General features: G+C 35.3%; 1 protein-coding gene across 1 annotated transcript in view; it reads left to right on the top strand.

Moving 5' to 3' along the window:
* The first annotated feature begins 10,635 nt into the window (after positions 1-10,635).
* LOC105226371 (alpha-2B adrenergic receptor) overlaps positions 10,636-14,883 on the top strand; it is a 217,067-nt gene continuing 212,819 nt past the window's right edge. The window contains exons 1-2 of the mRNA XM_049450583.1: positions 10,636-12,461; positions 14,379-14,722. The gene's annotated coding sequence lies outside the window, so the exon portion shown is untranslated. The remainder of the gene's footprint in view (positions 12,462-14,378; positions 14,723-14,883) is intronic.

Raw genomic sequence — 14,883 nt, 5'->3', positions numbered from 1 at the left:
ATACGAGTACTAACATCTCTTCGGATTCCTTTAAAAACTTTGCTAACTCGTCTGCTTTTTCGTTGCCAAAAATATTGACTGGGAACCCAAATTATGGACAAGTGGGTTAACCTGTCTGTGTGCTTAGAACCTTCTTGCAATTATGCTCTTATTAATCTGGACCGACAACGCCGTCTGGATATCCGCGTATATGGTTGTTTTCTGTATCCTCCCGAAGTTATTCAATAGAACTTCAAAGGCCTTCTTTTTTCTAGTACTTCCACTTGGAAGATGCTGTCTGAATTTGGAACGTGGATAGAAAGAAAGATTATTGTAGCACCATTTTTTAGGCTACTTTCTAAATTTTCATATTATAGAGCCATGTCTGAAGCTAACCACTTTGATTAGCTGATAGTTGAAGACTCTAGAACGTCTGACAACAGGAGGTGGTTTTAAGTCATCATTTGATTCATTGTGCTGCCAACTGACTTCCAACTAAGCAGTATTCAACAACTCGGCGGATTTGCTTCCTGAAATTTTTCATCGTGGCTAGGGAGGATTGGAAGTTGTCCCGTAAACCGACTGATTCGCAGATATTAACTTTAACAGGACCAGGCAGAACAGGCATTATCTGAATCCAATTAGAAACCATATAATGACTATTGTCCAGGAAGATACTATAAGACATCATCTATGCAAATAACTTCTTCTTTATAGCTACAAAACTTATATAGTAACAGAATCGTAACTATCGGCCGAGAGTTTCTTAATATTGCAAAGATACAAAAATGTGTACTGATGGACTTCAACAGAAGCAGGCAGAAGGTTAACTGAGGTTATATGGGGTGATTTTTTAAGAGCTTGATAACTTTTTTTAAAAAAAAAACGCATAAAATTTGCAAAATCTCATCGGTTCTTTATTTGAAACGTTAGATTGGTTCATGACTTTACGAAGATATTTCATTTAAATGTGAAGATTCGGAAAGTCCAATTTTGGGCAACATCGAGCACGGAATGAATTTCTTCGGAAAGACTGGAAAATTTCTGTAGACTTTAGACTTTTCTAAAGCTAAATCGCATGATCTTGGTGGCCAACTACGGGTCCATTTCTTGAGATGAATTGTTGTCGAAGTTTTCCTATGGCCATAGAATCGCGAGCTGTGTGGCATGTAGCGCCATCTTGTTGAAACCACATGCAACCAAGTTCAGTCCTGGCAACAAAAATTTGTAGAATCGAACGATAGCGATCGCCATTCACCGTAACGTTGCGTCCAACAGCATCTTTGAAATAAATACGGTCCAATGATTTCAGTGCATTTTTCGGGATGCATGGCAGTTCTTGACGGCTTCTGGTTGCTCTTCACCCAAATGCGGCAATTTTGCTTATTTACGTAGCCATTCAACCAGTTAGTGAAACACATTTCGAACCGAACACACATTTGCAACAGTAAGCATGGCAGCATAGGTTGACACCATGTCTGGACTAATGCATGACACCGTTATTAGAGAGAGAGGATTTTATTGCCGGTGGTTTCACAGTTCTGGATCCGTCGCCAGACACCTTTTATATCCAACTGACTTTACTATCCCCAGCATGATTTGTGTTTTGCCAATTCCGGTTCACGAATGTCATTAAAGTATAAGCACCTTGGGATGATTGCCATCAAATCGGTAGAAGCTCGCACCAAAAACAGAATTCCTTTGGTATGTACGCTATCCAAACGACTTTGGAGTGGTACGCCCTGTCCTGGTTTTGTTCCAAAACCTGACATGTTCCTCTAACATAACTTACTTCAAGCAATCTTTGATAGAGCTCAATAACCCTATACAAATGAAGGTGCCTGTCCGCAAAAGTTAGGCAAACTATGGAGTCAATCTGTTAAAGAACATTTGATATTACCGCCGAAAAAATTAAAATTTGAAAACCTCACTCTATTCACCACTAAATCTGATATTGATTTATTTTATCGTTCCGTTGCAAATTCGAGCTTAATATCCACATAATCTATCTTATTCCCTAAAACACAGCCACAAGGTCATTTATAAAGATAAAACTTGCAGTCGCCATGGACTGCTTAACCAATGCCACCATTCCAGCAACATGCCCCAAGAGCTGAGAGTTTAAATGCCGAAAGTCAGAAAGAAATTAAAATAGAACCCAAACATTGTAATAAATTGATTTTAAATGAAGATTGATTTTGTGGCACATAGTAGGAAAAAGTATAATTAAATGAACAAAGTTGAAAACAAGCACCTAGAGAACGGAACAGACAAGTAGGCCGTGCCGGCGCCGGGGGGCAGTTGTTGGGGCCAATTTGGCCATTTACATACCGACACAGCAATAACAGACAATGAAAGGCCTGTGAATGGACGAGCTTGAGTGGCGGCCAGTGAAGCCTAAAGTCGATAAGAAACATACACAACTACACAAAGCAACAACAACGTGCACCCAGCGGCAGCACAACCACATCTGAAGACACAATATGTCTGCGCTTCGTGCAATGGGATGGATGATCGGAAGGCAAATTGTTGAAAAAATTGTGGACCAACTTTATTTCCAATTTAATCAAACTCAAATAAAACCAATTAAATTGTCTGGATGAACTTGAATGGGGATCTTCATTCTTTTGTGTTTCTTGTTATTGCTATTTTTCATGTGCTTTCTCATACACGGACTTAAGTTGTTGTGTGTGACGCATGAAAGCTTTGTGCATGTGCAAGCGGAAACGCCTAGATGTCGCCACAAATTTCACAAATTTTCTGAACTAATTTCCTGGAATTTTAATTTGTACTAAAAATAATGCTTGGGATTAGCTATCGTAGGCATGGCATCAGCGTATTTTCTATGAAATACTCTGTACAAACAAATATAAAGACGTATGTAGACACAGTACTAAAGATGCTGGTGTAGAATAGACGGGGTAGGGGTGAATACCAGCATAGTGAAAATGAGCTTTCGTAGAATGTTATTCAGAATTAGTGAGAAAATAAATTTGGCTAATGTATGAGGCTCATATAAGATCAAAATAATTTAGCCAGACTGCTGCAACAGGTGAGAAAAGGGGGGAAAACCGAAAGCCTGAATAATTCTGCCGTTAAGTGTTTAGTCAGTAGGGTGTGGCCAGTTCTCTGAATAGATATTTGAAAAGGGGTTCTGACCCAAAATTGTTGCCTTTTGACGAGGTACCCGAGAGCATGCCGTATAACAATCCAACACTGACTAAGTAAATTATTACGGCTTCACTTTTAGGAACCTGCCTATCCACGATAGGGTTAGCCAAAAAAAAATAATAATTTAGAATTCATGAATCAAAAGTAACCTCTTTATGAGAAAAAAGAAAATAATGACATTATTTTTATCTTAACTATAAGAGGTGTCAGTATTAAAATCATATTTATCATATTAATATTTTTCATCAAAAGACTTTCTGCATTTCAAAAACTCATTTTGAAAACTGAAGAAAAAGTTAATGCTGCGAAAAAAGTCGAGAATCGAGTTGATAAAAAAAACACTACATTAAGAAATCCTATCTTGACAAAATTTGCTTAAAAAATATCAGTGGATTTCTCACAAAAACACGAAATGTTAAGAGTTATATACCAAATGTTTCATAGTTATGCTATTTTGAATGAAGACACGCCGTTGCTTACCATTTACATGAAACACTTTAAGGTAGTAGTCTGATAACTTGGGTTCAAAAAATTGATTTTTTTGCTTAATTTGAAAGTACAATGTTTTGAAAATATACTGTGAAAATTTGAGACAGAAATTCGAAATATTTCGGGAGTTATAACGAGTTTCCTAGAGCGCCTCAGAGTCCTCTCTCTCGGAGTTGTTGAACTTTAAACGCGCTTTATTCAAAGCATTGGTGTTCTGGTCGGCCCGGGTCCTAACTTTTTTTCAACTGAACCGATTGTTTTCAAATTTTAACACGCTGTTTTACAAACTTCCTCGGTACTAGAGATAATTTTTTTCACCCCTAACTTTTTATTTTACAATCCTTTCTTTGCTAAAATAAAAGGACTTTTTTTTCAAAGTCCGCCATTTTGTTATTTACCCATGAAATTTGACTTCAGTAGCTCCGACCAGAATGACATATCTATAGATTAAGAATAATCAAGAATATTTGATTTCAGATATCATCAAGAGCCAAAATCACCCGGGACACCCACGTGCATTTTTTTTTTTGAGGTTCCAACTTCGAGTGACAACAATAATAGTAATAAAGTATTAAATTTTTTCAAATATTTTTTATTTTTTTTATTTTCAATATGTAAATAAAACACTCTAAATATTCAAGTAATTCCTTTTGATTTTCCTATAAAAAACCACCCTCCAAAGAAGTCATGAAAATAGGCATAGTAAACTACTACCTTAAATGCTTAACCAATTCCTTTCAAAATTAAAATAAAAATACTGCATTGCAGGTAAACTTTTTCACTATATAAAGAAAACATCATTCGATATTAGTTTCTTTAGGCTCATCCTATTGTGCATGTCACGTACTCATTAGTACGCCGTTAATTTTACTTCACTGCTCGAATTATATATCTTTGAATCAGGGCCGACAATTATTGCAGCCAGAAAATTAATAGTAGGAAGATTAAACCATAAGAGAAGGTAGAGAATGCAACAAAGCTTGAAAGCAAAAATATTTAACTGTGATCTGAGACCAAAAAGTGGAAGAGAACCCTTTCCTGGTTCAGATTTTAACGGTTTATCTCGGCTTTTATGAGATCATGCTTTCCGAAAGTTGAGCAGTAAGCCATCATAACAAAATTTAAAGAGGAGAGAGCGTGTTTTATTTGTAACAGTGCAACTTTAGGCTTAGAATGCATAAAATCGGGAGAAAACTCGCCTTAGACCCCCTATAACTAATAAGTTTATGTACCTGAAGGTATTTCCCTGGCTTTAGTCTTTGCGAGTTGCAAGAGTATCCTATGTTCGGCTATGCTCCGCTATTCCTTACATGTTTCAATTATTTTTAAAAATATAATAAGTACCTGCACCATTGCTTCATGGCCTACAGAGTTTCTTTTTCTATCTGAACGGATATTTAATTGTCATAAGCAGGGTTCTCAAAGCTTAAATATGCTTAAAGAAGTTTGAAGGTCGACTGCTATCAGAAGAAGATCGCTGGATGCGCATCAGAAACTGACATCGAATTCAGAACGTATGGTAATATATACACTTGTACGTAGGTCTACTTTCAACAGGGTATATTAAGCATCCTATGAAGTTGGTTTGAAGGAAATCTCAAAGATCGTCCAAATTGGAAATATGAATAATCAGCGTGAAGAGTTGATATGATTTAGCCGTGTCTGTTCCTTTGTCGGTATATATACATGTGGTCGGGTCTAGTCCCTTTTCAAGTTATCGATTTGGTATTTGACATACCTTTTTTTCCTGCTCTATTACCTTGCTCATATTGGACTTAAAGCATCTAGTTGACATATAAACTGATCGGTAAAAAACAAGTTCTTTTAAGGAAAACTTTTTAATTATTGACTAAATATGTTCACGAGATGTGGTACAAATATTGTACAAGACCTAAGCTGTAATTTCCGAATAAGTTATTCAAATCGGGCCATGGTAGCTTATAGCTGTCAAACAAACTAACTGATTCATAAAGTTTTCATAAAATCTTTTTTTTTCTCGACTTGAAGGTTGTGGTCTTGGCTAGAAAGATATAGCAAAACATTTGCCGTTCGATACAAGCCATTGGCCCGTTGTGTTTACAGATTTAGTTATATGTATAGTGGCTATAAGAGATGCGCCAGTAAGGGGTATTATTGCTTCAATGTAGCCGAAGTACACTTGGTTTATTTCTTTTTGCATTTGTTTCTGTTTGACTCTGTTCTCAAAGATAGACCTAGACTTGTTACACACTGACCAATCGACCCAACAAACAAGTGACCAACAACTGGCGGACAAATGCAACTTGTACCAGCAGAATCCACTTGTGGGCAGACCGGATGACAAGTGCCGACTTGCATATATACACACACACACATATACGCTCGTATATATACGTACACATATTTATATATATATTTATACTATACATATGTACATATGCACACATGACTAGGTATGTTTTAGAATGTGCGAGGGTGCAGTTGAAAGCGCTTAAGCAAGCAGAAAGTTGTAAACAAAGGCGACGCCAACAGAATCAACTGCAACAACAGCAGCAACAAAGAAAGAATGAAAGTGACCTTTTTTAGAACAATATTGCTCGAATGAAAGTGCAGACTTTGCTTTGGTTGCTACACATATGAGAACATATGTACATGCATGTGTAAGCCTATATGTGTGAGTGTGTACACAAAGCATTATTCCTAGATACCGAGGTGGATATATACATATATACAAGTATATGGATTTAGATATAATAATAGTATAAATGCGTGTATTGTTGACTTGCAAGTGAAGTGAAGGGCGCATGTTGCCGAAGCGAATGCAAACACAAAGCAGAAAACAAAAACGGAACAAACAATGAAATGGATGCTGATTCAAACAAACCAGCCAACACAACTCTGGGGCTAGCAGTCAGCAGCAGTTGGTTAATGCAACGCGCTTTTCACGCTGTCTAAGTGCTTGCCTGCTAGCTTTTACTGCTCGTCTATTTTAGGTGAACCATCACACACACACGCGTACACATGCACATACATAGGTGGCTTATCAGCGCTGTTTCTGACTATAAATACTCATATATCGCATACATTACTATATACATACACTTACACACATATAAATATGAACGTAGAAATTCGCACTCGCATAGCCAATGGCAATTTAATACCAATATGCGTATGTATGCATGTGTGTTTGTCATTAGCATTTCGCTTTCGGTCACGTTTTCGGACTTTCGGAAATTGCGCGTGCAGCTTTTGAGCCGAAGAGCGCCAATGCTTGCGCTCACTCTCACGCACGTTGCTTTGACGCTCAAAAGCTTGCCGCTTTGTGGATGCTATTCACCAAAAGAATTTCCCTACTGTTGCTCGTCGGCTGTAGAATGAATGGTCTAGCGTTCAGTCGAGCAATCGCTTGTGGCAGCAACAGTATGTCTTACGCTCGTATGTACTCGTAGTAAATGTTTTATCACATACGTACATAACGTTATGAATATGCATCAGCTGTGCCAGTTTTTTTTTATCGATATACTCTTGTATTTATCTCGTTTATTGATGGGTATATGTATGAGCGTGGTATATTTAGTATATGCTGCTAACCTTGGAGGTTTTTGGGTATAAAATACACTGAATGTACATATGTTTGATATAATCGAAGAGTTTTCAAAAGTATTACCCCAAACTGGCATGTGATATTTGTGATTTTATTTAGTTTTATTTAATTAATGATAGAAATAGTATTTTTTAAATAGATTTATAGTTTATTTTAGTGGTATTATAACTTATAGCGACAACTTAGCAATGGCTCAGCTGACTTGAAAGGTTAAATTTTATACGCATTATTAAAAAATGTCTATTGTTCATTGAAGTAAATTTTGTATCATCTTCGAGAAAGCTCTCTTTGATAGAATATTTAGTTTTTCAACAATTCCCTGAAGTTTATACAACCTTTTTACAGACCTGATGAGACATGATGCCATGAGTTACTTCAATGTATACCTTTTCACGATTCCGTTCTATACATGGCGCTCCCTTGAGATTTATATTTGAGTTTCTGGTACAGAAAGCAATTTAGAAACGTTTGATCTTGTTTCAAAATTGCCTACATATTTAGTGCTAAAACCTAGTTCTAGCTAGATTGAAAAGGTTTGGGTTGATTTCCCGAATATTTTGAGAGCTACTGACATCTCTTTTATACTTTGGTAAAACTGTGTACTTCTTTGACTCCATGTTGTTACAGAGGTTAAAACGGGGTTGCAAGAGGGAAATATAGTCATTATATCGGGGCCTAAACTTCGAAATGAAACGTTTCTCAAAACGTGTTATCGAACATTCAAAAATGTGTGGTAATTAAAGGAAAAAGAACAGTTACTTCGGGACTCCCTCACAGCCATAGGCAAGATTTCAGTATTTGATAAATTTACGATACAATTGTCAACCAATTGGGCACATATCTGAGACTAAATAAAAAATATACGTATATATATACGCACTGTGAAAAACTGGTACAACGAATTCAATCGTGGCCGACGCTCGCTCAAAGACGAATTCCTTGAAGGTCGTCCAAAAACAGCCGTTGTGCCAGAAAACATCGATGCCGTACGTGAACTGATAATGCAAGACCGTCATGTAACATACCTTCAGATAGAGGCATGCCTATGCATTTCTCCCACCAGCATACATTCGATATTGCATGAACACCTGGCCGTAGAAAAGGTTTGTTCTCGTTGGATCCCGCACAATTTGACAATCGCTCAAAAAAAGGCTCGTGTGGATTGGTGTAAAGAAATGCTGAAAAAATACGATCGCGGTGCTTCAAAAGACGTTTATAAGATCGTCACAGGTGACGAATCATGGATCTATGCGTATGAGCCCGAAACAAAACAGCAATCGACCGTGTGGGTCTCCCAAGACGAGCCAAATCCAACGAAAGTTGTTCGTGGAAGAAGCACTTCGAAGCAAATGGTCGCCTGTTTCTTCGGCAAAACTGGTCATGTGGCGACTGTTCCGCTTGAGCAACGTAGGACGGTCAATTCTGAGTGGTACACCACCATTTGTTTGCCTGAAGTCTTCGGAGAAATTCGAAAAACGAACAAGAGAAGACGAATCATTGTGCACCATGACAATGCGAGCTCTCACACATCGGCTCAAACCAGCGCCTTTTTGACCGGCCAAAACGTCGAATTGATGGGTCATCCGCCGTACAGCCCTGACTTGGCACCCAATGACTTCTTTTTATTCCCACACATCAAGAAAATAATGCGTGGTCAACGATTTTCGTCGCCAGAAGATGCTGTTGAAGCATTCAAAAACCATGTTTTGGAGGTGTCTCAATCGGAGTGGAAAAAGTGCTTCGAAAATTGGTTTGAGTGCATGCAAAAGTGTATTAATCTTGATGGAGAATATTTTGAAAAACAATAAAACCATTTTCGTTGATAAATATTCCTATTTTAATTTCATTAGGCCCGAAATATATATAGCAGCCCTCGTATACCGTTTATGGTAACCACAAAGAGGGTTTTCCATTGTATAACCACTTTGGTAGCTAATGCTGAGTTTTTCTAAGTTCGCTTGAATACTCTAATAATATATTATAACAAGTCTAGTAAAAAATTAGAAGTATTCTGGTGATTAAAGTTTTTTAGGAGTTGCCTACTTTGCGGCGCGCAATTCAATAATTTTTTGGTAATATCTACGTGACCAATATACAACAGATAGTAAACAATATGAGTGAAATACTTAGAAAATTTGTAGTTCTGTTTGCGCGTTAATAGTTTTGATTTTAAGGGGGTATTCTGATCTAGGATTTTGAAAAAATCGATTTCTCTTTTTTGGACTTTCAAAAATATGACCTTGGAAGGATTTTTCAAAATTCGACTTATTTTCGGAGATACAGCCGATTTTGTGACGTGGCGTCCGTGTTCACTAGAATTGTCTCCTAATCTTTAAACGCATTTTTCTCGAAACTACTTCTATCTCAAGTTCTACTGAACCGATCCCTTTGAAATTTGGTAGATATCATCTTTATACAATGCTCTATCGTGTATGCCTTTGGATTTCAAAAAATTTTGATTTGAAGTATTTTTAAAACATTCGAAAAGGCCGATAAAATTCGGGTAAAAAAAATTAAAATAATTTTTTTTTTATCTTAGTTTAAAAAATGCCTAAAATTCATACGTCTAGACCACAAAACTCCCTTAAACTCAAATACAAAAGTTTGCCACGTGTTGCCTACTTTTCGGAGCAAAGTTAAAATTTTGTTCGCTGAGCTTTGCCAGCGAAAATATTATATATAATAAAGTCAGCAATATTAAAGCAGTCGTATCAATTGATAGGTCAAAATCAAGTTCTGGTGTGGAAAGATTTATTTGACAAGGTATCTTCACGAAATTCGCCACATCTTATTGTTCAAGGCAACGCTAGAATCTTTGACAAAATTGCTTATATTGCACCGAAATAATATACTATTGACAACATATAAAAAAATCTTTTTCGGCTACTCAATATGCATATAAAGACCAAGATAAAGATCGTGCTTCCTCATCATTAATTAAGTTTAATTCAACTGAAAATTTACTCTACGAAAAAAAAAAACAAGCAAACAGGTCTTCATTGTATACAGTTACATTTTCAAATTTAGTTATGCAGATTTTTGCTCAAAAACTACAAAAGAATATTTTTTCTTTTTTTTTTATCAACACTTCGCCGCACTTCGTGCCACTGTGCACAAATTACCCCGCTCGCTGGGAAATCAGTTTGTGGAACGCATACGCCGTGGCATACCCAATGAATAGAATGTTGTGTCGCATACAGACTTCCTCTGCAGTTTGTGGAACGTAAAAAAAGCAAAGAAATTCGGAAAAAAATTATCCCTTCGTGCCTGGAGCCGAATCAACGCATACAACCGTGTGCCTGTAAGTATGTATGTGTGTGTGTCGCATTCGTACAATTCCTACCGCCATTTGGTTCATTTCAGTTGAGTTCAGTGCAGTTCAACTCGGTTCAGCACAATTCGATACAGCGATACACAGCAGCGGCAATTCGCCCGAGTTGCGAGTTGAGTTCAGTTAAGATGTGCAATTCAAATGGTGCGAACGTCTGTTGGCGGTTGCTTCGCGTTACGCGTCAAACAAACTGAAATCTCAACTGAGCTGTAAGATTAACAAGTGCTTCAACACACACACACATACACATCCACATATATAAAAATATATGTAGAAAAAGTGTGTGCGAATTAACACACATACATGTGCGACGCGTTTGTGAGAGCACACACACATACATATATACGTTTATATGTATGTAAAGGCAGCATTTTTAACTTAAATAACGGCAACGCGTTGTCAAGCGCTGAAGTGTCTAATAAATCAGCGTGTGACAGATAAACAAATGAATATTGTTGCATATTGCTTTGTGACATTAAAGCGTGAAGTCGTGCACGCGCTAGGTATTACCGTTAAACGCGCGCCGTCAATAATAAATAATACGGAAATTCATTAAAAGTTGCGGCGCTGCAATAAGTGTGCGCGTGTGGCAGGCATAAATATTGCAAACGCCTTGCTGTTGCACTCATAAAGCTGCTGCCTTACACATACAAACATAGTAGTGCTGCAAGCGTGCCTAAGACTACCGTTAGTATAGCGCTTGCCGCATCAAGCGCAACACTTTAAGCGCTTTCCGCATTTATTCTAACTCTTGTTGTTGTTGTGGCAGCTCCAAATCGGCAAAATGATGCTGAAAATGATGATAATGATGCTGCTAGTCATCTTTGTGGTGGTGCTGTAGTGGCCGCAAGCATTGCGTGTGTGTTGCATGGTTGCGCGCGTACCGTTGTGTGTGTGTCGCGAACGCGCGCTTCCGTCCATAAACGCTCCGCCGCTGTCAGCGCGTTCTTCTGTGGAAATTTATCGTTTCGTCCGCATTCGCAAATTGCTTCGCCGCATTTTTATGTGAAAATTGAAAAATTTCTGAAATTTTCAACATTGCAAAATCACGTGTATTTGTTGTGGCCAAAACGCAAAAAGCATAAAAAATACGCGCAGCATACGAAAAATTGTAACACCTAAGCAAATAGATTGCGGCGCGCACGCTGTGCATGGCAATGCGAACACGAAGAAAAAAGTGCGAGCGAATACCAAAAATACCTGTGAAATATTTTCGACGCTGCTGCCGCGTGTGTCGGTAGGTGTGCGCCGCGTCGCGCCGCGCCGCTATGCAGTGAATGAAATATAGCTGCCAATAAGCGCGAAAATTAAAAATATTTACCAAATCAACTAAAAAATCGAAAAAAAGTGGTGAATTTCCAAAGCAAAGTGCAATCAAGCGGAATCAAAGTGAGCAGCGGCGGCTGTGCCGTTTGCGTTCTGCGAAAACTTGCATGCAACAATATTTAAGTAACAACAATAGCAAAAAATATTGAAAAATAAAGATAATAGAAAATATAACAAATAAAGAAAATAAAAAACCGTTTATAAATAAATAAATGTTGAAATGAAACGGCGAGCTCAAAGCGCTTTGTGGCAAATGGGCGCGCAGAGTGAAATCTAAATGGATTTTGTATAGAAAAATGCTTGATTAATGCTACAAGGCAAGCAAGCGGCAATACATGTGAAATGAAAAACGTATCGCTTGCGTTGTAATAATTTAAACTAGCTGCACAAATACACACACAAACAACAAGCTCAATGAAAATTTTCCAGAGCGATAAAAAATATGTTGAAGCAAATAAAGCAAAACACATTTTAACACTCATTATTAATGGTAGAAATAAAAGCGTAACAGCGGCATTTAATCACGCACAATTCACAATCATTTCAAGCACATTAACCGTTAGATTAAAAGCATGGAAGGTGAGGCACAGTGTTTAAGTAGCTTAGTTTAAGCGGTGGAACGAAGAAAATAATTCGGAAAAATAAATCAAATGAAAGTGAAATACAAGAAAAATATTTAGAAAAATACAAAATATAAAATTAAAAAAAAAAGAACTAAATTAAATTATTCGAAATATTGCAAACAATGTTCGAAGAAAATTAAATTTTAATACAAGAAAAAAATTAAAGAAAAATTAAAAAAAAATAAACTCAACTCAATTACAATACGAAAAAGATACAAAAAAAGCATAATTAAGATATTTGAATAAAATGTTAAAAAATTTCGAAAGTTCGAAAATAATTAATTACAATCAATAAAATTTAAGAAAAAATTCAAAAAAATACGCTAAAATAAATTTTAATACAAATAAATTTGTAAAAAAAAAAAATTGAACTAATTAAATAAACAAAATTCAAAACACTTTGGACAAATTTTCGTAAAAATTAATTACAAATAAAATAATATAAGAAAATTAAAAAAAAATAAACAAAACTAAATTAAAATACATAAAAAATATTGGAAATAATACAAAAATGAAAATTGAATAAAAAAAAAATAATTCGAAAGTTTAAAAAAAAAATCAAAAAAAAAAATAAAAATAAATACAATAAAAATATATCGGAAAATTTCCAAAACTAAACTAAACTAAATTTAAATACGGAAAACAATATTTAAGAAAATAAACTTAAATATTTAAATCAAAAAAGTAAACATTTCGAAATTTTTAAAACAAAGTTCGAAAAAAATAAATTACATCAAAAAAAATGTAAAACACTAACTAAAATATAAAAGTATTTGAAATAATACAAAAATATAAATTTTGAATAAAAAATAATTCGAAAGGTTGAAATCAAAGGTCGAAAAAATTAAATAAATACAAAACATTTTTCTTATTTCTATTAAAACATAAAGAAATAATGCAATATAATACAAAAAATTAGATATTTCGATAAAAAAGTACATACATATTTCAAAAATATCAAAACAAAGTTCGAAAAAAATTAACAAAATACAATACTATAAAAAATTTAAGAAAAATTCGAAAAAACAAATTGAGTTGAAATACAAATGCAATGCAAAAAAACATACAAAACAGTAATACCTAAGTAAAAATACATACAAAAATTTCGAAAAATTCAAAAGAAAATACCAAAATTAAGAAAAAAAAAATTAAATTTCAATAGAATCAGAAAACTTAAGAAAAATTCGTTAACAAATTGGAAAAAAACCAAATAAAATAAAAATATAAAAATCAATAAATTAAAAAAAATCACTAAACAATTAAAAAAACACTGAAAAAATAGAAATAATAAATTATTTACTAAATTTCACAAAAAATTTTGATACCAAAAGAACTAAACCAAATATTTTCTATATATTTCATTTCAATATAAACAGCGATTTATAATTGTGACAGAGGCATGTTCATATTTATTTTTGGAAAACTACTAAACAGACACTCTACAGCCCATACAAGATTTGCAATCTCATATATGTGTGTGTGTTTGTAAATAAACAGTCTTTCAGCGATCACAAAATCAGCAGCCGGCGTGCATTTAATAAAAACAACAACACTGAACAGCTGTTGAGCTGATTAGCCGGACCTGGTCTGTGTGCTAAAATACCAGCGACGTCAATAGCGCACACACGCACACATTTACATACATGCAAGTGCTGTAGGCGCATTTCAGTTGTAGCAAGCCTGCGCTATATGCCCATGTACATATGTATATGTAACTATAAATATGCAAAAATTAAAATACTAAAGATGACATGCTAAAAATATAACTGTCACACACCTAGTCACACTCATACACACACTCACACACATTTATGAGCCAGCATGTGCATTTCCATTATTATGTATATTGATTTCCACTTAATGTGATCCGCAGCGACGGCAGCGTCAGCATAACTGTAGTATGCTTGTAAATAAGAGGATGGCAAAAACAAAAACAAAAATAAACAAAAAAAAAAAATAACAAAAACAATTCTGTATAGTTTACGCTGTAATTAGCTAATAATTTAGCAATAGCATTCGCATTCTACTTGGATAAAAACGCAAGTGTCGGTGAAAAACGGGTAATCACTAGCGCTAGAGTGTAAACAAATGAAAAAGAAATAAATAGAATAAAATTAAAAATAGTCAAATAGCGTAATTATAGCAAAATATAATTAATTTAAACGCAAATCGGTAAAAAATTGCATACACACGCATTTCACTACACAGAATTTGCATGTAAGTAAAGTGGATTTGGTTGCACGATTTAAGCGCTATTCTTTGTTGTTGGTGTAATTTACCATTAGACAATTAAGTTCGCAAATCGTTAAGCCTATTGTGTAAAAATAGTGTTTTTCATGGAAACTAGTCAACTGGAAATCCGCCAAAATCAGGCTTGG

Source organism: Bactrocera dorsalis, chromosome 2, assembly GCF_023373825.1.
Source record: "Bactrocera dorsalis isolate Fly_Bdor chromosome 2, ASM2337382v1, whole genome shotgun sequence".
NCBI lineage: Eukaryota > Metazoa > Arthropoda > Insecta > Diptera > Tephritidae > Bactrocera > Bactrocera dorsalis.
The sequence above is the reverse complement of the archived record's forward strand: the minus strand, read 5'-3'. Positions and strand labels throughout refer to the sequence as shown.